Source organism: Anas platyrhynchos, chromosome 1 (assembly GCF_047663525.1).
Source record: "Anas platyrhynchos isolate ZD024472 breed Pekin duck chromosome 1, IASCAAS_PekinDuck_T2T, whole genome shotgun sequence".
Lineage (NCBI taxonomy): Eukaryota > Metazoa > Chordata > Aves > Anseriformes > Anatidae > Anas > Anas platyrhynchos.
In genome coordinates, this window is record NC_092587.1 from 197,464,696 (window position 1) to 197,489,646 (window position 24,951).

At 37.9% G+C, this 24,951-nt stretch overlaps 1 long non-coding RNA gene across 1 annotated transcript in view; it reads left to right on the forward strand.

Moving 5' to 3' along the window:
* The window catches only part of LOC119716426 (uncharacterized), a 37,928-nt gene extending 13,706 nt beyond the window's left edge, over positions 1 to 24,222 (forward strand). The window contains exons 2-3 of the long non-coding RNA XR_005264386.2: positions 21,156 to 21,305; positions 21,868 to 24,222. This is a non-coding gene — a long non-coding RNA (uncharacterized lncRNA). The remainder of the gene's footprint in view (positions 1 to 21,155; positions 21,306 to 21,867) is intronic.
* Positions 24,223 to 24,951: the final 729 nt, after the last annotated feature.

Consider the following 24,951-nt stretch of genomic DNA (forward strand, 5'->3'; position numbering starts at 1 on the left):
GCCAGTTTGCTGCCTCTCATAGTGAATCTAATAGCAGGTGCTCAGGCTGGATACTAGAATAAGATAATTTACACTTCTTTAGGAATATCTTCCCTTGAAATTTTGGCTTGGAGACGTCTTGAACCAAGATCTGTGTTTTGTTTTTAATCATTCCTTGATTATTTGTTTTCTTCTGTGATTTTAATTTAGCTTTTATTTTATTTTATTTTATTTTATTTTATTTTATTTTATTTTATTTTATTTTATTTTATTTTATTTATTTTTTAGTACTTATAATCTTTCAGCATCCACAAAGTCCTGAGGTAAGGAATTCCAAAACTTGAAGAAATAAATGTCATTCAAAAAATACAACATTGCTTGATCTTTCCATTTACATGTCCCTGGAAAAGCCAATGTACAAATTATGCTACAGTTATTATTTTTCCATGTCACTGCTGGCTTCATAGACCTAAGCTATGTTTTCTTTGAAGTATGCCATTTTCCAACTGAAAAGTCATTCAAATAATTTGAAATGCATCTACTTTCCTGTTGTATGCTGAATACAAACTGTGATAGCTTTGGAGATATTGAATAAAGAGAAATTATAAGTCTGGGAATTATGTCATAAATTGTCATTAAAAATAATAAAGTTGTCATAAAAAATACAAAAAAAACATATCAATCCATCTCTCTATATCAATCTTGTTGCAGGGTGTACTCAGTTTTGAAACAAATGAGAGGAAAACTTTAATTTGATCATTCTAAATTTCCCACTTCTAGTACTGCACAGAGAAACAGCTTAACTGGTAAGATTTCTGAGCTATAAACATTTGGTCTAAACCACCAAATTCATCTTGAAATTGTCCTCCCCTTTCCTGGTAAGAAAAAAGTTGTTCTTAATACATGAGTAGAGCCATGTATTAAGAGAGCCAGTTTATCAATCTAGAGTCACAGCAGGGCAGGGTAGTTTTAACAAAGGAAAGATGTAGCTAATACAATGTTTATTTAAATTTATCTGTAAAAACATATTTAATACATTTTTTTTAAATTGGTGAATCTTGTAAGTTTGTTTCTTTAGAAATTTGACATAGCTTGATATAGGCAGTATGGGCTTTCTGTAGACTTTTCTCCAGACTACGGTGTTAGGGAGGAAATGTGGTCTATATTATTGTGCAGGCTGCTAATGTACTTACGCATAATCAAGAATTGACTGCCTTTATGTAGAGTAAGTATCTTTATGATGATGGCTAGAGCAGGGTGAGTTGGGGGAGGGATGGGATTTGCTGCAATTTCACATTATGTTCCAAATATTTTGCCTATAATGATGTGTTGTATCCTGTTATTGTTTTATATGCTCATTAAATATTTTGTTATATCCTGTAACAGGCAAAGTATCTGTAAAACAGAAAAGCAAGCCATTTTTTTTTCCATCCTTAAATGCCTTCAGACGAATATTACCTCAGTGTTTACTTTTTTTTTTATTTTTTTTTCTTTTGTTGGGGACTCAGGTACAAGCTATACTTCCTTGTGGCAGCTGCATCCCCACAAAAGAGCAAGCATTACTACTATCCTTTGACTTAGCTCTGAGGACCCCATTGGGCTTTTAATGTATAAATGATTAAAGCAATGAAAAATGACTGCAACATTTAAAGCAATAACATTGGCCCAGATTCAGTCTCCAGTTCAGTGAATTCCTAAACTGTTGGAAGATGTGAAGGTATAACCATGGGGACAGTCATTCTGGACTTAACACTTTCTTGGACTCTTTCTCTAATCACATATGCCTCTACCCCTATTTGATTCCTGGAAGAAAAGACTTCACTGTAATGAAAGTGTTCCCAAAACTCTGGGAGGAAGACAGGGTGAACAAGAAGAAAAAGTCTCCAAGAGTCATCCTTGCATGGCTGACTAACAAATGCAGAACCAGGTGAGGCTGAAGGAAGCACAATGAAATGCTTCTTGGCAGATTTATCCCTCTCACAACTTGGTTTGAGCTTCCCGCACTCATAGGATTTTTTGACAGGGAAACTAACAGTATCATATTCCTGTTCCTCCACCTGGTCAGTCAGAGCCGCCTCCAAGTTATACCTCTGCCCCCAGATTCTTCTGTCAGAGGAAGACACCCCTGTGACCTTTTGACTAAAAGCACAGCAAAGCCAGGATCCTTTCCTAATTTTTGTTGATAAATGGAATTGATAAATATTGTGACAAAAAATTAAATAATGATAACTGACAGAACATAAATATAGTAATATCTCAGTGTTTTGACAATAGCTTGCAAATGCAAGAATCTTGTTCCATGCAGAAGTCTGTCTGTCTGGATCCTTTTTGACCATTGCAATCTCTAAAGCATGAACATTTTTCAGATTTGATCAGCTGTTCTTGAGATTTTTCTGAGACCAGTGAAGGCCCTGAAAGGTCAAGCTGTTTCAAGCTGAAATATTTAAGCCCAAATCCAAGCATATAAGCAAGTACCTTTGCCTACACAAGAGTCCTATTCAGTCTCAGGATGAAAAATTTTCCACATTGGTCCCTTACTTAAATCAAGGAGAAGGTAGAAGTTCTGAAAGGGAAATGATTCATATTCTTGTCCTCTACAGTAATAATAATAATAATAATAATAATTCATTAATAATAGTAATCATCATCATCATCATCTCTATTTACCAGTCTCTGGAATTTAATTCAGGTGCATATCAATCATCTGTACTGACAGTAGATATCTTTGCCGTGACAAGAACTTTTCAGTGGATGATACAGAGTGGATATAGGGAAAACTCAATCCTTTATTGTATGTGTGTTTCTAGTTTGGATGTATGCTGTCAAAAGCAGAGGGAAAAAAAATAAAATAAAAAATGATTCAGAACAGAAACTAAGAATGAGTCATCAATATTTGACACTGCGCTTACAATCGTTTCCAATGTTTCTCAGGGCCTGGTAGAGAAACAACGGTAACCTGTCTTTGTAACATCATACATAAAAATTTCTAAAGACTGAATGAAATAAAATATACCAAGTAATAATAAGGGTAAAGATAAGTTCTTATCCTATTTATACATTCAGGTTACTGAATCTGTCATTTATGAAATTCCACAGATATTGTACTGTGTGCATAGTTGATCCTGGATTACTCATTTATTGTGCGCTAATTTTTATTAAAGAGATCATTGATTGAATAAATTACCTTACATAGAGTTATTCAACTCTTAAATAAGCTAGTGTTATAAATGAAGTCTCAACTCAATCTGAATTTAGTAATATTTATACTTAAAAAAGGTATAAAAGGCAAGTAAGCAGCGTTGGGTGTGCGGGGAGTCTACAGTCCACCAACATGCACACACGAACATCAAACGTTCTAAATATATAGAACATTGCTTTACATGCTAAACGCAAGTATGCCTATACATACGTACAATCAGAAAAGGTAACAAACAATCCTTTAAGCTCCATGACTTAACAGTCTCCATTTTCCATTCCTTTTGAACAATATGTCTCGCTTTAAGTTGTCAAGCAACTCGGTCTTCAGGCCTTATGTATCCCGTTCTTCCCAGATAGAAGAAAAGCAGATCCATCTCCTTTTCAAGGCCAATAGGGCCTTGGTCAAAAGGTTCGTCCAGGTCAGCAGGGGGCATAACAGCAAAGGCCTTCGATGGCAGTAGCAGTGGATTTGCCAATGGCATAGCAGTCGGATCAGTAAAGGAGCCCACAGCTCTCTCACTGTCTGGTAAACCACACGTTTGTGATTGTGGCCCCACATGACTCTTTAAGGCCTCAGAGTCTGCTCGCCAGGTGCCGAGCAATCCCACTGTAACCTTGTCGTTTTTAGTTGCAGAGTCCCACACCTTGACCTCAATTTGGTCCCATATTTCAGGATCATAAACTGTCCTATTGTTAAGGAGAAAAAGCTGTAAGGTTACCAGGACAGTCTTTGTTTCTAAGGACGTAGGATTCCCCATAATGCACAACTGCTTACCAGTGAGGGGCAGTTGTGTGCATGGGTCCTCTTCTCTCAGCTTGAGCTTCTTTCCAGCTCTAGTGCTGCCTATTTCCAGCGACTTTCAGTACGAGCTTCTTTGAGCGGTTTGCTGAGTCTGGACGAACCTATCTTTATGAGGTGATCAATGTGCCTGTTCCCATCCCAGTGTCCGTTCTGCTAGCCTGTTCCTTTTCATTCCTTCTTTCTGCTTCTTTATTGATGACATAACTTCATCACATTGTGTTGCCTTTTTTTTTATCCTAAGGGCAGGCTCCCCTCTTATACCCTTCTCCCCACAGCAGTCCTTTTCAAAACAACTTTTAATTGGTCAAACAACTTTGCCTATAACAACAACAGCAAACACCCAGAAACTTCCATGCCTTAATGGCTGGAGAACAAGAAACCTGAGACTGCATGGAGTCTCCTGAGTCACCCGTCTTTGTTCCCTCTAAACTCTTTTACATTCTGGATGGTCTCATTGTTAAGAGTCTGATGTTATCATCAACCACGGGGCTTTCCAACCCCCATGGCCGCACTCTCAAATCTCCCCCTTCTTTATTAATGTCAACCATTTTCTCGACACGAATTACCACTCCATATATAACACTAGGAATTATAGGGGAGGAAGAAGATAACCTGTAATCAAGTGAGGAAGTGATGGACCAGGTTGAGAAATAAAGGGTACAGCTGATTTGTACAGGAGACACCCTTGAAAACAACAAAATAGTGCAGAAGTGCCTTTCCCATTGTACATGGATAAAGTGCCTAAAGGCACGGATTATGGGATAAACTCTCATATGTTTTGTGGGAAAAGGACAGCACAAGTGGGTGTCTCTCTGAAGTGTCTGTATGCTAATGCATGCAGCATAGGGGAAAAGAGGAGGAATTAGATATCTGTGTGAAAGGCTGTCATCTCATAAGGATCACAGAGACCTGGTGGGTTAGCTCACGCAGCTGGAGTCCTGTAATGATAGATGCTCTTCATGTATACAGGCTCTTTAGGAAGAGCAAGCTTGGGAGGGTAGGGAGGGAGATTTGCCTTCGAGATAGCAGAAGGGATGTGTGGAGCTCTACTTGGAAATGAGAGAGGAGGCAGTCTGGGATTCATCCATCAGGATTACAGCAGAGACCAACATTGTTAGTACCTGGTTCCAGCCACTTGATCAGGAAAAAGTAGATGTGGCCTTCTTTCAACAGAATAAAGAAGCCTCTTGTTTACAGGTCCTGGTCCTGATGGGGTACTTCAACCACCTGAGTAGCTGCTAAAAGGACAACATAATAGGGTGCAAGAAATCCAGAATGTTTCTGTAGTGTACTGTCAACTCAAGAGACTGATGAACTACTGAGGGACTACTTACAAACAACAAAGAACGGGTCAGGGATGTGAAAACTAGGAAAGATGCAGTGATCATGAAATGGTGGAGTTCAGGATCTTTTGAGGAATGAGCAGGGCAAAAATCAACATTAAAAACCCAGATTTGAAAAGAGCAGTCTTTGGCCTTTTCAGGGAAATATTCTCCTATGAAGAAAGGCTGTGAGAGTTGGGATTGTTCAGCCTGAAGAACAGAAGGCTCTAGAGAGACCTCATTGCAGCTTTTCAATACTTAAAGGGTGCTTATAAAAAAGATGGAGAGCAACTTTTTGCTCAGGCATATAATGATTGGAAAAAGGTAGTGAGGCCTTGGCATAGGTTGCCCAGAGAAGCTGTGGATGCCCCATCCCTGGAGGTGTTCAAGGCAAGGTTGGACAAAGCCCTGGGCAACTTGATCTAGAGGGATGTGGCAGGGAGTTTGGAAATGGATGGTCTTTAAGTTCCCTTTTAACCCAAGCAATTCTGTGACTCTATGTTTTCCTGGGAATCAGTCCTGAAGAGATGAGGTCAACAAGAGCTTGTTGATTATCAAGGATAATTTCCTGCAAGCTCAAGAATGGTCCTTCCTGTGCAGCAAGAACAGAAAGCATATACTGCAGCACTTCAAGGTTCCTTTAGGTTAGGGAGAATATTTACTCAGGCACATTTAGACATAATTAATTGCTCTCAATATCGATACATGTAAAAGTTATTCAATTTCCTTAGTTTTTATGACACTTTTGAACAGTGATGCCACAAATATTAATTTTGTTTGTTTGTTTTTATTTTTATTTTTGTTTTGTTTGCTTGTTTTTTGTTTTTGTTTTTTCAATGAACAGATTTTACACCTGACTTCTTTCCCCTCTGATATACAAAAGAAGAAAATTCTCACTTTTTCTTCCTTCTTCATTCAATTCACTGTTGTAGTCAGCCATCAGCCTTATACATTTACAGTTCTTGCCGTTCTTGCCCCGTAAGTGTTCATGGGACCAGTTTTAAAATTATGTACACAGTTTGACTCAACTGAGTTGAATATGTGTTTGAATCCTAAATATAACACTAACAATGTTTCCCAAAATTTTGTAAATTTTACTTCCTTGGGAGAGAAAGGAATTTTTAAAAAGTATGAGCATATAGTCAGAATCTTTTTTTTGTTTGTTTGTTTGTTTTTGTTTTTTTTTTGATAGCTACAGTATACCACCTCTCCTGGTGGAAATTCTAGTTCTCACATTATGAAAACAGCATTGCCATTCTGGGATCCCAGAGTAAGAGGCTGAGCTAAGAAGGGGATGATAAAAGGTTGGATCCTGTTTACTGAAATTGGAAGAACATAATTAGAGCTGCCTAGGAGTTATGCTATTTTACAGAATAAAGCAGATCCTGGACTCCAGGAGTGCAAAGGTGATTAAACAATTATCTGTATGCTTCACGTGAGTTGTGACTGGTGATTTGGGTTTCATGTTATGCTTTATGTGATCCCACTATGTTAACTGATGGAGTCCTCTTCACCCCTACTTCCTCCACTACTACATTTTCCCAGCCAGGTTTGTATTCTTGCTGCTGCCATGCTTCAGTTCAGGGATTATAGAACCAAGGGGTGAAGCAAACACTTTGCTGAATCGAATGGAAAATGGTCCCTCTGGTGTTCACAACACCTCAAACTCACCATGCAGCCAAATCCATGCCAACCCAAGGGAAAAGTCAGGACTGCATGACCAATGCAAATGGCAGGCAACAGGAAACCTTTTTTTTTTTTACCATTATTATTTTTTCTCTTTTTTTTTTTTTTCTTTTTTTTTTTTTTTTTGGCATCAGTCTGTCTTAGACCAAATTAAGTATAGCAAGTTCAAAGAATTAAATCTTCTTCCTGACTGTATGTCCTGAGGTCCTGTATCTCTTGAGGTCTGCTCATGCTGCAGCAAAGCTAGAGGAAGTTTTATCATTTACTTTGGAAATAACATAACATATATTACAATAAGAAGTGTTCTAGGACAAAGGGAGCATTTTTACTGTTTGTACAACACTAAATGTTGCAGCATTCCCATCACTACATGTGGAACAGGAAACAACTCAGGCACCAGGGCTGGCAGAAGCAGATATGAGATAGAAGTGAGAACTGTGCATAACCAGCCAAAAGTAATTCTGCAGTTGCTTTCTTAGCATTCATGATGATCTCTCCCTGACATGTTGTGTTGACTTGACCTGTCATTCTATGATAGATGGATCTGACAAGTAGAAATGTCCCCAGGGAATAATATTGTTTGCAAGTGACGCAGTGTCATTTACACTGTCTTGAAGCAGTTTAAACTTTCCCTGGCCAGTAAACCAGTCTGTCTGCTGTCAGAGGAGGTTACCCTCTCCCCTGTGTCTCCTGGACACCTGTGATCTCTAGATGTAAAACTAATTACTCCTATCTAAATATTATTATGATATTTGATTTCCTTTATTACTAAATAGAGGCACAGTGTGGGGGTCTAAAGACCAGTGACTACTGCTATTCAGTCTATGATGACAGCATTTGTGGGACACACAAGGGGAGGATTGTATTGCATCAATCTGTTCGCTAAGGACTATCGGAGAGAGACCTTTCACTTGGGTAGATCATGATTGCACAAGGGGGAATGGTTTTAAACTAAAAGAAGGGAGATTTAGATTAGTTATTAGGAAGAAATTCTTTATTCAGAGTATGATGAGGCAGTAGAACAGGTTTCCCAGAGAAGCTGTGGATGCCCCATCACAGGTGGTCAAGGTCAGGTTGGATAGAGCTTTGAGCAACCTGGTCTCGTGGGAGGTGTCTCTGATCATGGCAGGGGGCTGGAACTGGATGGGTCCCTTCCAATCCAAGCTGTTTTATGATTTTATGATTCTATGAGTATAAAAAAAAATCAATTGCCCATACTGTCAGTCTTTAAGTAGCAGATAAATAAATATCATGCCCCATGTCTGATTTGGTCTTCAACATGTTTAGGAATAGGTTTTTGCTCTCACTGAAGGGAAAAGAAGAATCTCTAGAAGTGGAAATAGATTAATCAGAATCTTCTTGACCTTCTCTTCTTTCCCCTCTCCCTCTGCCCTCTTTGTAGCCAAGGACGTTAGTCTTATGGAATATTCTAGGGAGAAGAGAAAGTTTTACATACCAGATACTGAACTGGGTCACATGCAATTTATATCAAGTTTACAACACAACTAAAGGCACCTTGAATTTTCTGTACCTAAAGTTTCTATTTCTAAAGAAGAAGTAGGAGAATGATCTCTATAAGTTTTCCCCCCACTTTTTTTTTTTTTTTCTATTAAATAATTAGCTGACATTTGATCCAACAAGGATTTATTTATTTTATTTTTCACGAGTCTATAAATATTCTTGTATTTCAGGGGATTCAATTTCTGATTCATAGAATCATAGTACCATAGAATCATAGAACCAGAGAATTAAGCTTTACTGAAAGACACAGAAATGGATAACAGAATTTGGACACGGATTTCTTGTATAAAATCCTAATTTAATATTTACATTTAGAAATTTTTACTTTTCAAATAAAAATAGATTCTTGGGAGGAAAGAATGACAAGATTAGGTGGACTAATAGACTGATTTGAAAGCCAAAGAAATATGTGATAAAAGTAATTTTTGGAGGAAAACAATTAGTTTCCTATTAAAATAAAAGTCATTTAATGGGAATAGTCAGTCATCTCTAATTAGAAGCAATTGAAGTTAACAGTTGCTTCAGTTCAGTGTTTTTATATGTGTTGCTGGTGGGGATAAAGCTATTATTTAACATTTTAAACTGCATTTTAAGAGCCTCATATTGATAAGCCATGCTGTTGAGAAGCATTGTTATGATATTGAGGCTTACTTAAGGCATTCATGCTGTTCTTTTGTCCTCATGTGCCATTGCTGGTAGCTCCTTTCAGCTTTGCCTGTGTTTCAGATCCACTGCTGAACAAAGATACTCAAGACAGGCAAGGAACCATAACCACAATTGATGAGACTGTGCTGCAGTATATAAAGCTATGGAGTCCTACAAAATATGCCTGAATATGATGGAAGACAGATAAGCAAAGAGAGTTAATTACGGGTCTTTTTTCTCTCTATAAGGATCAGAAATTATCATTATGAGAAGATTTTTGAAATGAGAAGTTACTTTCTGTTATCTGCATTTTCTGTAGCTATAGGAAAAGTTTCATTATGTCTCTGTTTATCATGTCATCACCTTGCTTTAGCCTAATAGAAGCTTAACTCTTTAAATATGGAAACAGAAATTCAGTTCAAGTGAAATATGGACATGCTCACAAAAGCTAGTACCACACTGAGTCTCTCTGGGTGATTATTCAAGTGACAAACAACAGTGGGAAAAGGAAAGAACGATTTGTATTCTGAAGACTTTTTTTTTTATTTTTTATTTTTATTTTCTTTAAGGAAAAAAAAAAAAAGCAGATGAGAAGGAGCATAACATGAAAAATGGTGGCTCCAAAGCAAAGTATAGAAAAATAAGATCTAGAAAATACTTTTTTTTTTTTTTTTTTTTTTTTTTCCCCTTTTGTCTACCACCTATGAAACAGAGGAGACTGACAGTTTTGAAAATTTAAGCTTACTCTTTAGGATTCTTTACTCTTTAGTAATTTTCAAATGTGATCTCTTTATATAGCAGGACTTTCATAACTGTGAAGTGATTTCATAGAACAAAGAGAGATACAGCAGCTGGGGAAACTTGGAGTAAAACAGTACCAGCAGTCCATCAAAGTGTTTCTCTCTGTAGTAGAAATGATCACTTCAAAGTCAGTTCCTATTTTCCTAGTCTCCCCTGAGTTTGCTTATGTTGGGCTGATACCCCTCTAACAGACAGCCAGATTTTAGTGGTCAGCTGATTTTGTGTCAGTATAGCAAAGGGATGAGACTGAGACTGGGGACTGAAGATCCGGTCTTGTGTAACTCATTTTTCTTTGAGAGACACTAAGTGCTTTGACCTCACTGGGGTAATGTCTCCCATCCCTGTTAAGATATGCAAGAAACCACTCTTGCTTCCCTTCTTGGTGGTGACATGGCTCCAAGGTGAAGGAAGGGGAACCCCCCACACTGTATCTTCTACAGAGCTGCAGGAGACCTAGCTCCAGTCAGCCATTCATACCTCAGAAGGTGAGAGAGGGAGAGCTGTTGTATCTTAAAAAGATAATTCTCCATTCCAAAACTGCATGAAATATGTCTCTCCATCATAATTTTTCCTCTGTTCTGCTCCCAGGAGAATGCATATGAATCTGCATTCTTATTCACCATGGTAAAATGGAGGGGAGTGAATCCCTAGCCTTCCCAGCCAGGGATGGGTATTGTAAAGGAAAAGAGTTATGATTTCAGAAAGGAACATTCACACAAGTTGGTAAACCACAAGTGGCATGGCAATCAGATCTCTCAGTCTTGTGAGTGTACAAGTGGAAAGTACATCAGTTCCCCCTGCCAGTGCTGTTGATGCAGGTGCAAACACTGTGAGTGGAGGGTGCCTGTGCATCTTCAAAGAAAGCATCAAAATGCACAGTGATAGATGAATCAAGCTGGATTCACAGGAAGAAATGGATCAATTCAGCAATGGCTCCCTAATGAGTTTGAGGTGGATTAGGGGGGCTACAGGGAGACTAAACAGTATGCTCAAGTGGACCTGGCACTAACAGCATTTCGGAATTCTTACTTTTATTCCTAGTTCTACTATGAGTCTGTTGTGTGTGACCTTGGAGAACTTCTTTTCTCCCTTTTTTGTCCAGCTTGTCTCAAACCTCACTGTGTTTGTGAAAGCCTCTCACACAACATGACCTAACCTCTGTTGGTGTCTCTGCTTCCAAAGAGCAAACACTCCTGTCATTGGTAACAGGCTCAGGTCAGACTGGCTTCTGTTCAAAAGACAAATGTCTGCACCTCACTTAAACAAAGGTCTTGGACTGGCTCTGTGCTGTCTGTATTCCACTGGGAACTCTTCATCCTTCAGAAAGAAACAATCCATAGATGCCAGAAAGACAAATGCAAAAATAAAGTACTTCTATTTGCTTGCATTAAATGCGTAGATCTTGAATTGTTTTGGTCCATTTAAACATTACAATACCAAAACCAGTAATCAGCTCTTCTGGATAATTTTAGAAACTGTCTTTTCAAAAGCCAGCAGTGGGGTAGTAGTGTGAGAGTAATGAGCAGTGACAAATTATTTGTGCTATTTCCAAGGGAAACTGTTGGCATTAACTTGATGCAGAGTCTTTGTTACCTTATGAATAAGAAGTGCAGTTAATACATTAGACTCCATGTGTCTTCCAACCCAACCCAGAACCTAATTACATTTTATGGAAAGTTAAGTAGGCAGTAAACTAAGTGGTATGGAAAGTGCATACAGTAAAACTCTGCTGTCTGCAAACACTGAACAGTTGTTTTGTCCTTCTACTTTGGAGAACTTCATAATTATATATTTAGTGCTACTGAGAGATCCACTGTGCAATTACACAGCTCGGTAATAATGGCACCAGTTAATACTCAAATACAAGGAGCCACAGGAGAGTAAAACAAACATAACAACAGTAACATAAGACAAGACCCAGTAGCAGGTCCAGGTGTCACTCTGGTAAAGAGTTTTATGGAGTTTTTTTTTTTTAACCCACCTAACTAAATCACCTGGAGAGTTCCTACTTCCAAATTACCTGAGCATCTCACAGCCATTATGAAATCTATTATCACAAAGTCTTTGTAAAATTCTGGGATCTAGATATTTCACCCTAACCTTAGGCACAAGCAGAAACTCCTGACCTGTGTTAGAGGGAGATACAAGCCCTTCTGAATGAGATTCCCACTTTTAGGAGAGCTGTGTGAGGAGCAGCTGAAGCTAAACATAGGAACTGGTGAGAAAAGCAGAATGGTTTGTGGAGACAATAGAGGGAGACTATATTGGGTCACAAGAAAGCTCTAAATGTGATTGATATTCACAGTCTGTAGGTTGTTATCAAGTAGTACACCTGTGTTGACTCAGATCTTTGCAGTAATATGGATGCTATGTCCTGTTCATCTACAGCTAGTTATTTTCTTAGGGAGTTTGGTATGACTACATGAATATTACATGCCCTCAGTAGTGCCTCACAAGTGTTGAAGAGACACTATTGTTTTATATTTTATCATACAGTGGCCAACTGTGTAAATATTAATTAACAGCTTCCCCAGACTTCTACACTACATCAACATCGATAGCCATGTGGTTTACTGATGGTGTTACATCCCAACATCTTTAATCTACCAGGAAGAACCACAGTTGCAAAACCTGCAGCAGTTTCCCAGTAAACAGAGGTTCCACCTCTTGCTGAAATTGTGCTGAAGTCCAAACCCACCCATTTTCCACAGGATGGGAGCCAGACAGAAGAAGGGAACATGGTTCAGCATGTCTGGGTTTACTGCATGAACTTAGGAGATAGGACAATTTCCTATAGCTGGCTAATTTTCCAAGAAGTCCCAAGAAACCCTCTTTCCTTTCTCTAGCTCCTTTTTGCAAACTTCCATCTCTGTCTAGCTTCTCATCTCATCTATAATTTTTATTTTTTTTATGCATATTTGAGTCTGGCAACACATCCTTTCCTTCTGCTCTGTTAGAGCATCCTTTCTTTAAACTCTAGGTACACTTCTTAATTATGTTGGATATAATTTCCTCAGAGTCCAATTAATCACACTGTCTAAACTATTCATGACATCAGATCTGGGTTTTAGCTTTCAGAACTAGACAGCAGTATTTGTGAAAGTATACTTCTAACAGCGAGCAGATTAAATGGAAGCCTGTCTAATACTTTCTACAAGTATTTACCTTTAGTGCTGCTATCAAGAAACCCACCACACTGTACTTTCTTCACGGAAGTTTCTTTCAGAATTAGCTTAAATCAAGCCTGGGAAGAGACATGATTCAATTGTTCTCCTGCTTAGTTTGAAACTCATTTGTAGACTTTTTAATGCATCCTTTATTACATTTATACATCTTTCAAAGTTCTTTAAGGATCTGGTTTCCTTTACAGGTGAGAGTGGGAACTGCTGTCTCTCAGCAACTGCTTACCAATTCAAATTAAATTGATTTTATTAAAATTGTAACAACACTCTCAGCATACTCAGCTCATTCATTGTAACGGAACTCTGAAAATACAGAGCCTTTTGTCTAGAAACCTTAATGTATATTGCATGTCTAGGTCAAATCAGTTCTTCCAATACCCGTGAGAGTGGTGAATAGACATTCAAGACAGACTCTTTTCCAGGCATGCATTTAGTTACTCAGATATATTTATAGCCTTGAAAAAAATCCTGAAGCTGGCATTCTTGAGGAATAAATCCTTATGTTAGTTTTCCAATGTTAATGTTGTTTCTCATGTGTTTGGAACTACAGACCTGTGGCAGCAGTTGACAGTTCCAAACTAGGGGCCTGGTAGGTATGTGACCATACTTCAGAGCCTAAGCAAACATAGTCTGCCTTTCAGCAGTGCATAAATTGTAGTTTCTTCTTTGGAGTTTGCTCAGATTTGGCTGAGATAGGGGAGGCTAAAAACATCATCTGCAAAATACTCTGTAGGTGTATCTCTGCCTAGGTCCAAAACCTACACCCCAATGTAAAAGCATAATTAAATCTTTACTTATTCATATTATATCTTTAGCTGGCAAAATCATCTGTGTATTATTACAGTGTTCTATAGTGAGCAAGTGTTGTATAAACCAACTATCAAACGCATACTCATTCAGACAAATGTTTCAAAACTTGTCTTTTCAAATCACTTTTCCACATTAAAGAGGATCTATCTGTTCTCTTCAATGAAGGTTTCACTAGAACTAGTTTTAAGCTGACAATATATACCTTACCTCTTTCTTTCCAGAAATTTAACAAGCCAAATGTGTCATTCCATTTTCAGAGATACCTTAAATATTTTAAAACATATTTTACAGGTATTATCATTAAATCAATTCAATACCATTCCCCATTCTCATTCATACCTTCATCTATGCTGTAAAAACTGCAATATTCAGCACATTCACTCATTTGACTTGGAAACAACAGTGCTTCTCTCAAACTACGTATCCCCATCAGCAGAAATAGATGGGTATGTTGTTTCAGAAACTGCTATGCTATGAGACATATCCAGACACCTAAATAGTGATATAAACAGAATTTAGGTGTCAAAGGCTTCAGTTTGAAAAGACAGGATGCACTAATCTAACTGTTTATCTCTGTTCATGCTTGTCTTCATCTTTCCTGTTGGCACCCTTTTGTGAGTTAATTTAACTCACTAACCTAACAAAGAAATAACCAAGGAAAAGTGACTGGATCATTTTCTTCCACATTAGCAAGCTGAATCATCTCAGAGAACAATTTGACAAAAAATAGTTCAAATGACCCATATTCTGAATGTTCCTGCTTCCCACAACTTTAAAAAGGAGCACATGGGATGAGTTCAGGAGTAAATGTCTACACCACAAAAATCTCAGACCAGGGAAGATAAGTCTCACCCCAATTAATGTCGCCCTGGCCACAATTTTCAGACCATGTCATACAGGCTGACAAGACCAGGCTGCTCAGAAAGACATGGCCGGGGCTTTCCTTGTAAACATAACAGAAACAGGTTTCTGTTATATACATCAGCTGAGTTATTAGAACTAGAGTGTGGGATACCTAACTCTACTTCATCCCTGACACTTCTCTTCAGCTCTGGAACTGCATTTCTCCAACACGGTAGAATTATTGTCAGTGTATATGCTGCATACAGGAAAAAATAAGCATGATCAATAAAAACTAAGCATGATCAACTATCAAAGAAATCACAAAATTCAAATTAAATTGTTTTTTGGAGTGAACAGTTAGGGAACTCGTTGAGGCTGCTTTCCAGCACCTGTATTAAGGATTTTTCACACTTTTTATTACTTTACCATTTTATGTAAAATGTATAAACAGTGCTGGAAATAGGGCCTGGAACAGTTTCCTCCTTTCTAGAAGAGGCCTAAAAACTCACTTTCCTTCTGTCTCCACGTAAGCTGTCCCCCAGGTCTCTACATTGAGAGATGTAGATTTGAAGCTGTCCAGGCTGAGAGAACTGAACTTCAGGTTTTCAACATGTTCTCCCGCTAGGCACGGTGGTCATTTGCAGAAAGACTAGAAAGGGAGAGGCCTTTCCTCAGGGCGTTTTAAAAAAGAATGTCTTCTGTGTTCATTTTTGAAAGTAGAGGTATTGTCAGGAAAGGACTCAGCTACAAAGACAGCTTGAACAGAAATGCCTTCTTGTCATTTCCATTCAGGTGTTGGTTTAAAAATGTATCCATAGTTGATGGCACAGTCTGGAACAGGATGACATTGGTCACATCTGATGAAAAGATGAGATTTTCCTGGTGGATGTTAAATTGACTAATTACCTCTGATATGGTTCAATGAGCTCTGTGAAAGTAAAGTGTCTTTCCTGTGTAGTTGTGTTTCTTAAACTGAAGATAGAAAGTGAACAGAGTAGAGAGGAAAAAAAAAAAAAAAAAAAAAAGATATTAAAAATAGAGCAGACGTATGAATGATACAGAAGGATAATGTTTTGAAACCCAAATGATTGTTAAAAACACTGACCACAGTCTAAAAGGTTGTAGCCACCAGAAGTAGAAACACCACTAAGGCATTTTAGTGGTTTTTGATAATAGCAATACTTAGACTCAATCTAGAGACCATTACCTGAAACTGACATAGATTTAGTTCACCCTGATGCAAAGAGTAATGCAATGCATACTCAATTCTTCCTCATCATGGGCACAGATCCTCTACCTCCACTTGATCCAGCAAAGCACTCTCCAATGGAAACACCTGTGGCTGGATTACACCTTTAGCCCTGGGTGCTTCAAGACTTCAGAAACTTCATTTTCAATACTTCAGTGGTTCTATACTAACACAACGTTTTTTTAGGAGTAGGATCTAAAAGGGAGGGGCAGAAGAATTAGTGTACAGGACCTTCAGAGAAGTAAACAGAAAAAATCATAAAAAATCGGGAAATGTATTAGGCCTTAATATCTTCTGTTTCTCAGCAGAAATGTCACTGTTATTCTCTTTTAATAGAGCAAATGTCAGGAGAAAAAAAGAGATGTCTTAAGTGATTTAAGAAATCTAACAAATAAGGGTTACCTAACAAATAAAACAATAGAACCAATAGAAGCAAGAAGCGAGTAGAAGCAAGAGGTTTCGAAAAGCAAGAGCTTTTTCTTAAGACATGATAATTCTTAACATCACCTTTTCCTTCATTGCCTGCTTCAGGTACTAATTTTAACATCTCACTGTTATCCTGTTTCTTTGGCTCTTTCCATAACAATTACACAAATGAGTGCTAATTTTGATCTGAAAGAGAAGTTAGAGTCTGAGTGGTAGATATAGGAATAAAGAAGTTTATTATTTTAATGAATTAGCCACATATTTTCTCTGTAGCCTTTGGCAAATCAGTGAACTAATCTGTGCCCTAAGCATGCAACAGAGATGCTTGTAGCAACCTTTTAAGTGCCCGAGAAGAAAAACTGTAGAAATTTATTTAAATAAATAAATATGTCCCTTCGTCTTGTTTTTTTTTTTTTTTTTTTTTTTTTTTTTTTTTTTTGGTGAGAGAAATTGAAAGCTGAAAGGAAATTAAAATGTGTCAGCCAGCGTTTTTTTAAGTGAGGAACTCTTAACATATGCCAAAGTAATGCCACAGTCAGGATGAAATTGAGAAATAAAAGCAATGAAACCAGAATACCCATTAACTTAAATTTCTGTACGCAGCATAATTCACAGCTGAAACTGGAGTGGGGTGACCAAGCCACAGAGGTACCTAAGCAGTAGTGGGATCTTCGCTTCCTCATTCTCCCAAGCTTCTCAGGTAGGGGAAGAGGCAGGAGATATGTTGCTACCCTCTCCCTGCCACCTTCTTTGCTGAAGATCCCATTTCACTACTGTATTGGGTTTATATGGCAAGGTTTTTGTAGCGGGGCACTGCAGGTGTGGCCTCTGTGAGAAGAGTCCAGAAGCTGACCCATGACCCATAAGGGCCAGTTTCAGAAAGCTCCAAAGGGACTCGATGCTGCCCAGAGATGAACCAATAAGAAATGTTGTTTACACCTCTGTGAAATCAGATTTAATAAAGGAAAAACAAACAAACAAAAAAAACTGCTGTGCAACAGCAGCTGGGAGAGAGGGGTGAGAGTTTAGAGAGAAGCAGCCCTGCAGCCCCCAAAGTGAGTGCAGCAGGAGGTGCTTCAGGCACAAGGCAGCACAAGTTCCCCTGTGGCCCCTGGAGAGGCCCCTGATGGAGCAGGCTGTCCCCTTGCAGCCCATGGGTCCAACATGGAGCAGATCTCCACGCTGCAGCCTGTGGAGGATCCCCCGGTGGAGCAGGTGGATGTCCAACCTTTTACCTAACACTGTAAGTCCACTGCTAAATCATATCCCTAAATGCCACATCCACATGCATCTTAAATACCTCCAGGGTAGTGGATTTGTTTTAGAGATATAAAGAGTGCTGGAGTGGTTCAGAACAGAGCAAAGAAAGATTCTGGAGAGCTGTTAGTAGCACTTAAACACACAATAATTTTTGTGGATAACTTAACCACGTCATTTACCAAAAGCCTGCAAAATGATGCTGAGATTCACTACAGGAAGCTTCCCTTGCTGGCATGCGTCAGAACATAAACTGTCTGGAGAACAATACAAATGGGTAAGAATGGGTAAGTTTCTTCAATGGAACTCTGTAGTTTTGAGTGGAAACAGATAGCGACACCTACAGTGAATAGGAGCAAGGACCTTCTTTCTTGCTCTGAGGCTAAGTAATGTGGCCCTGTTGCACTCATTCTCTTTACCAATTGTCTCTAGCTCTCCTGTGCCCTATATTATAGCCCAAAGACAGAAGACATTTAACACTTATCTTTTTTCCTTTTAAACTCTTGGAATAATGTGAAATCTGTGTAGAAGCCCATGAGAGTGGAGGATTGATAGCAACACACTGGATAGCATTTATTGCCTGCTTTCATATATTTGAGGGAGTAAAGTTTGTTGGGATAACATTTAAAACCAATCTATAGTAGTCTCATTCATATTGAGACTCAGGAGTACTCTCTAGTGAACGACTTGAGAACTATTTTCAGTCACAGCCTTGGTAGAGCTACATAGAAAAGTTCAGAAGAAGCCTGGTAGTGAGCTAGCTATGAAGGAGTGGAATAGAACAAGGGATCTAGTACTGACATCCCTGGTTCTCTTATTTATTAATGTGGATGTACATAGTGAGTAACCTGAGACACTCTGTTCCCACAGATAGATCTAGCTGGCATGGGATTTCTATGATTTTTTCCAGCTCCATCATAAAATCAAAATACATAATGTAGATCCACAAAAAAATCTTATATTTTAATCTTTTTCCAGTCTGACTTCAGATTTTGAAATCATTCAGCTTCTTAAAGTCTCCAAGTGTCCACCTTTCTTCTAGAACATTGTCTATAAACCTGAATGCCAGATACCTAGAGGAACATCTGCCCTGACAGGATTAAACCATTTAGATTCCACGTGACAACCCAATTTGGCAGGCCTAATCCTATGCCTAATCCAAAGGAAAACACAACAATCCATTCACCAGAAGTCCCATAAAGCCTGAATTAAATTTTTTTCTTACCAATAATCTCCTGGAGATCTTCCAAAGATGGAAAAGGAACACTTGGATTCTGGAACGGTGTTGTGAGGATAAATGATCTACAAACTAATAGAAAAATGCTGTTTAAATTTGCAGTTGACAGAAGTTTGGTGAGGTAGGCAAAGACAGATTAAATACAGAAAAAGAGAAAGAAGATTACACTCAGAGAACTAGAGACTGATGGAAAGAAATAAATTAAACTGTGAGTTTTCAATGCAATTCTGTGACTAAAACTACCACACGGGTATGAAGAGAGAATCCTTCCAACTACAGTTTCTAGTCATGCAGCAGAGATACTATAGAACATCTTGCCCATTTATAGTGTCCATTTCAAGAAGGATATGAAAATACTGGTACTCAAAGAGATCCTTATAAAATGATCCACAGGTTAGATAGTGATCTTGTAACATGAAGCCAGAGAACTTCTACCTGGTGCTGCGCTGTGCATAGAGAGAATTGGATGATGGAAAGAGGCTTTTTTTTCAGCCTTTCTGTCAGAGAGAAAACAAGACTCAACACATGAAAACTGAAGTTGTACAAATTAAGATATAATTTTCTATTAGTGAAATTAAAGCATTGCAACATCTTGTCCAATTTGCTTCTGTATTTGTGAAGGACTAGCTGTCTTCTGAAGTCTTTCAAATGAAGCTAGGTATATGTCAGAAAAAAAAAAAAAAAAAAAAAACAAACAAACAAAAAAAACAAAACAAAAAAAAACACAAAGAAGTTACTGTTTGTATGGGTCTGGTGGCCTCTTCTGGCCCTGGAATGAATTAGTATAGCTCTAGCTCTGTGAACACTCTGCTCATTTTGGTTTTTGGTACAGGAGAGCAGAAAGCCATGCAAAGTCCTGATTATATTGCATCTCTCAGTTAAGATTGGTGAAAATCAAAGCCCATGTGCCAAGCATGTAGCCAGCGTCCTTCAGGGTGAGAGAGTGTGAAAATGGGCTATGACAATCAGAACTGAGTGAAAGGTAGAACTTGAAGTATTTATGAGGGAAAAAAACAAAACAAAACAAAACAAAACAACAACAACAAAACAGATTCAGGCAGTTTTCTTGTATGTGCATACAGTTTCTGTACATTAACTACATATTCCATACTCATGTTAAATCTGTGAATAAATGTGTACTACGAGACTCTATTGCTATTAATATCTAAGTTCACTTCATGAACTGGAGTGTTAATGAACTTTTGAACCCTTATTAGTGTGAAATGTGTTAAGTGTGTCATGCAGGGAAGGAAGACAATTAATGGGCTAGTGGACGATATCCAGGTTGTGAAGGCCCAGTTAATGGGAAGTCAAGTGCCTACAAGATAAGACATCATCCTTTGTTAGGAGCCAAATTTTTTCTCCCAGCATTAAATCTTGCCTAATTCAGACCATTCAAGGACTACTAGCAAATTAAATGGGCATGGGGCATGGGTTACCTGTTAGAATTACTTGAATGACTTTCCTCAAAGCTGTTTAAGGCTGTGAGCATTGGTAGCATTGCTATTTCTCTTGCTTTATATATACACTATAGCTTTGTATATTTGTAGTGACATGGAATAGTGATCTGAGACTATGTGACTGGCCTCTGCGTGGAGGTAAGTAGATGATACTTGATGGCTTGTGACAGGCACAGTTGAGGCAGCCAAACAGCCTTTTCCCAAAGTGACACTATGCATTCCACTGCATGATTAGGGCGTTTTAGCAGTTGGGGACATTTACAAATCACTTTTGTTTTGTGTTTAATTCTGTAAATGTGACAACAGTTTCCTCCTTGCTCCTGCTTCAATAATCCCCCCTGGTCTCCAGCTGTATGAAACTAAAAAATAGGAAAGATTATATGACAAGGTCAGATGTTTAGGATTTTCCTTGCCATGAGTCATATCTTCATCCTTATAAACACACATTTCTCACTAAATCCATCAGTCTCAAAGATAATAAAACTTTTTCCAATAGGGAATATAGTACTTTTCCCTGTTGCTAAAACACTGCAAACATAGTGGGCTCACTCTTGCTGCCATGGTTGGCTGGAGACAAGGGGAAGAAGGTCCAGGAACATTTCCAATGTATGTACTTAGCCAGCCAGTGAGGAACCAGGCTGTTTTTTCTATGCTGTGGAAGAGAATAAGTTAAATTGCTGCTAAAATATTAAGTAAATATGGGTTTTGGCTCAATTTCTCTTCCTGCATTTCTACAGCTTTCCAGGTGACAAGCTTTCTATGGGTCTCAATGGCTGAATGGATTTGAACACGTGTTTTGCTTCATCAGCAGTAAGGGTGATTCCGATACAATCCACACACAGCCCCTGGGAGCTTGAAGTGCCGAGCAGCAGGCTTGCATTTGACAAGTGAGTTTGAATTTACTTCTTCCTGCAGCTGTTGAGGAGATTTTAGTCTCTGAGTTTATCACACTGCTTCTGAGCCCAGAATTCACATGAAGTTTAAGAATCAATGAATGAATTTAACATCTTGCAAAAAAAAAAATACATAAGGAAAGACAGGGAACACTTGGAGGGGGAAGTAAAATATAGCTCTGCCCTTGATCTGCTCTATGAGCTTAGGTGAGTTATGTCACCCCTAGTCTTTCTGTTTCTCTTTTATCTTTCTTGTCTATTCAAGTACAGACTCCCCTAAGACAAAAACTGTCTTCTTCTGTTATAATCAGACAGTTCTTTGCAAAACAATGTTTCAATCTTTTAATATATCTAAATATATCTTCCACATTTAGTAATGTAAATGAAACTATTAAATCACCATGCTGCTAACACATTTAGTTTTGTTTCTAGTTAAAGACTGTTGTGAGTTGAGTCTAGTACTATGGTTTTGCTATCATAAAGGCTTTGTTACATAAAAATCACTTATGATTTTGGCTACAATGACTAATTCTTGTATGCTGTTTTCTATTCTTAGATGAGCTTCTCTGAAGAAAAATAGATGATTCTCTACTGCCCAACAGTTTTCAGATAACATCAAGAATGATATGATTTTTTGCTATAAGCAAGCACAGCTAGGTTTGCCTAGTTCTATAAGGATTTATACCACCCTGACATTAAAGAGGCTACCCAGGAAGTGACACCCATTAGGAGCCAGGATACTCCAGGGCACATCTCCTCCAGGCAAAGAATAAAGGTGTATAAATTTACGAGCTATGTCAGACAGGCTATCTCTGGAAATAGAATAAAATAACCAAGTAAGTGTGTCTCTGAGTCCTGGTTAATTAGTATTGCTAACAGACCAAGGTAATTCATTTATGTCCTGTGATGAATTAATGCTGCCTGGTTTGCAGGGTCCAACTGGATATCTCTGCCAAGAACTGAGTAATACTATATAAATGTGCCATATACTCCAGCATGATGCAAGGTAGAGATGCACCCAGAATCATGCTCTGAAGACTGATTGGTCTCATCTTTGAATCACAAGCCATTTATCTGTGTAGTTCAGGAAGGAAAACTTTCACTAACTACTACATCACCCAGATGTTTAAATACATTGCAGAACTTTCCAAACTTCCTTTGAAACATCACTCATGAGAAGCTGCCAAAAGCTGAATAACACATGAGACACACTGAAGTCATACTTGTTTCAAAAATACCTAATAATGAATTTTCACATAGAAATACTCCAGACTTCTGCTCAGATTTCAGATATGGTCTTGGAATGATAATGAGATAATCTCATGAGAGAAATCATGGAAGAAAAGACACGATCACCTTTTCCTTCCTATCCGCGGGTAGATTGTGTTAAGTAAGGATGGTGATCTAGAAAACCATGAAGATGACTAATTAGACCTGATAACATATTGTATATAGTGAATGGAGTATGGAATAGTGTGGAGTATGTGTGTAGGAGTTGGCCTAGCAAAAGTTCTGTCATAAAGAACCAAAGATCACAACATTTTTCTACATTTCAGAAGGCATGAATCTCACTGAATGTAAACATCTACAGGTGAAATGTCTACATTAGAGCTAGTCACTCATCTCAGTGGTGAAGTCTGACCTTTTGCACATAATACAGCTACTGCAAAAGAAGAAATCTAAATGAGTTCACATGGCTTACTATAGACATGCCTATTTTTGTTTCCCTTGGATTAAAAATGTAGATCAAAATGATTAACTGCATTAAAAAATCTCTACAGTGTGAATGCTTAATATTAGGTTTGATGAATCCCATTGATTTATCCTTATTTGATTTTCATGAATGTAATTCCATAGAAATCTGCACTGCTTAAATATAATAATGATAAATATGAATGAAGAAAAAGATTTATGATTTATTATATGATAATAAATATTCTGGACTACACTCTCTTTTTCCTGAAGGAAAAACTGTTTGTGGATATAAAGGTGTATGGAAGATGAACATATTGCATACATAGAACATCCCACATAGTGCTTCCTAAAACACAGGAAGGAAGGTGGAACAGGACTTTACAGAGCTGAGATCTCCAACGGTGTTCCTACAGCTGCTCATACAGGAACACCTCTGCTGTCTCAGTAAGAACCATCTTGGATACTCTGTAATAGAAACATACTCAAGGCTATCCACATAAGTTTGCTTCACTTTAAAATTTGAAGATGTTTTCATTAGCCATACACTTATACTCATCCCCTGTCATCAAGTGAAAGGAAATGGAACCTTCACAGGTCAGAAAATCTGAGACGTGAACACCCGCTGGAAGTCTGTCTCCCTCCATTGACTGCAAAAGGCATGATGGTCTTTAGTGTCTAACTCAGGTAGGATTAATTTGAACTAGCATAAGCAAGGGATTTGTTAAATTACAAATAGTAAAACCATTATATAATCTAAATTAGAACTAAGATTACCTAGATAAAACACTACATCTTGGACTACAAGTCTTTCTATCTTCCTATTATAAGTGTTTTGGGTATGCATTGTTATCAGACATAATTAGTTTTGTTATCAAAATTAACAGGCCTCATACAAGTGTGCAAGTAAATATCTGAAATAAAATCTTTTAATGAACTGAGTTCAGGTTTGTATGAACAGAATTAGATTGCCCAGTGGTAGCAAGGTATCCATGTTTTATTTTATTCTTTATTTTTTTAACAGAAGCTGAAATCAGTAGCATGGTGAAAGAGAAATAACTGAATCTGACTCAGGGCTTCTAACGATTCAAAAAGATGAGGAGAGCTTTTTCTTTCCACATTACCAATTGTATTTTGGCCAAACACTTTTCAGTGTCTGGGCATTTCATAACTGTTCAGAGGTAAAACAACATAAAACAAAAAAACATAAAATCAGAAATGGTTATTTCCTCCTGCACGTAGTTAATGGATTATGTGCCATTCCCACACTTTTCCAGAAGGAACTGTCTAGCCACAAATTCATAACTGATTGTTAAAATGGAAATTTAAAAATAAAGTAATATAACCTGAAAAGGCACTGATATCTTACAGAACATGGAAACACAAATAGTAAGTAACTCAACACAACATCACCATCCTTGTTGTATTCTGATTCTATGCTGGATATTAAATATCAATATCAAAATGGATATCAATTGGATATCAAAAAGTCTTAATTTTATTCTTAAAAATACTCTTGCCTAACATAGAAATTACCTGTCTCTGAAGATGCTGAAGAAGAAACTCTGAACCTATCAAAAACCTAACTGGCTTTATGGCTGAGATTCTAAATACAGCTATGCCCAGGCAATCCCTATGTCAGCAGTATTCATGAGCCTGTTAGAAGAGGGAACCTAATACCTCTGACACTTAATACTTCAGACTTTCAGAAGGGCTAAGCATGGTGCTGAGTGGAACACAAGTAAGGCAAGTGATAGGAAACATCTGGTAGAAAGCTTTAGGCAGAATAAGTGACCTGAATCTGGTCCATACATTGCGATATTCCAGGAGCAAAAATAACTTGGCAGATTTCTGTGTTTATAACTAAAGGTCATACTCTTTCTCACAGCTTTTCCAAAGTGAGTGCAGACTACAGTTCATATGAAGCTTGATGTACGTTTTCAGCTGA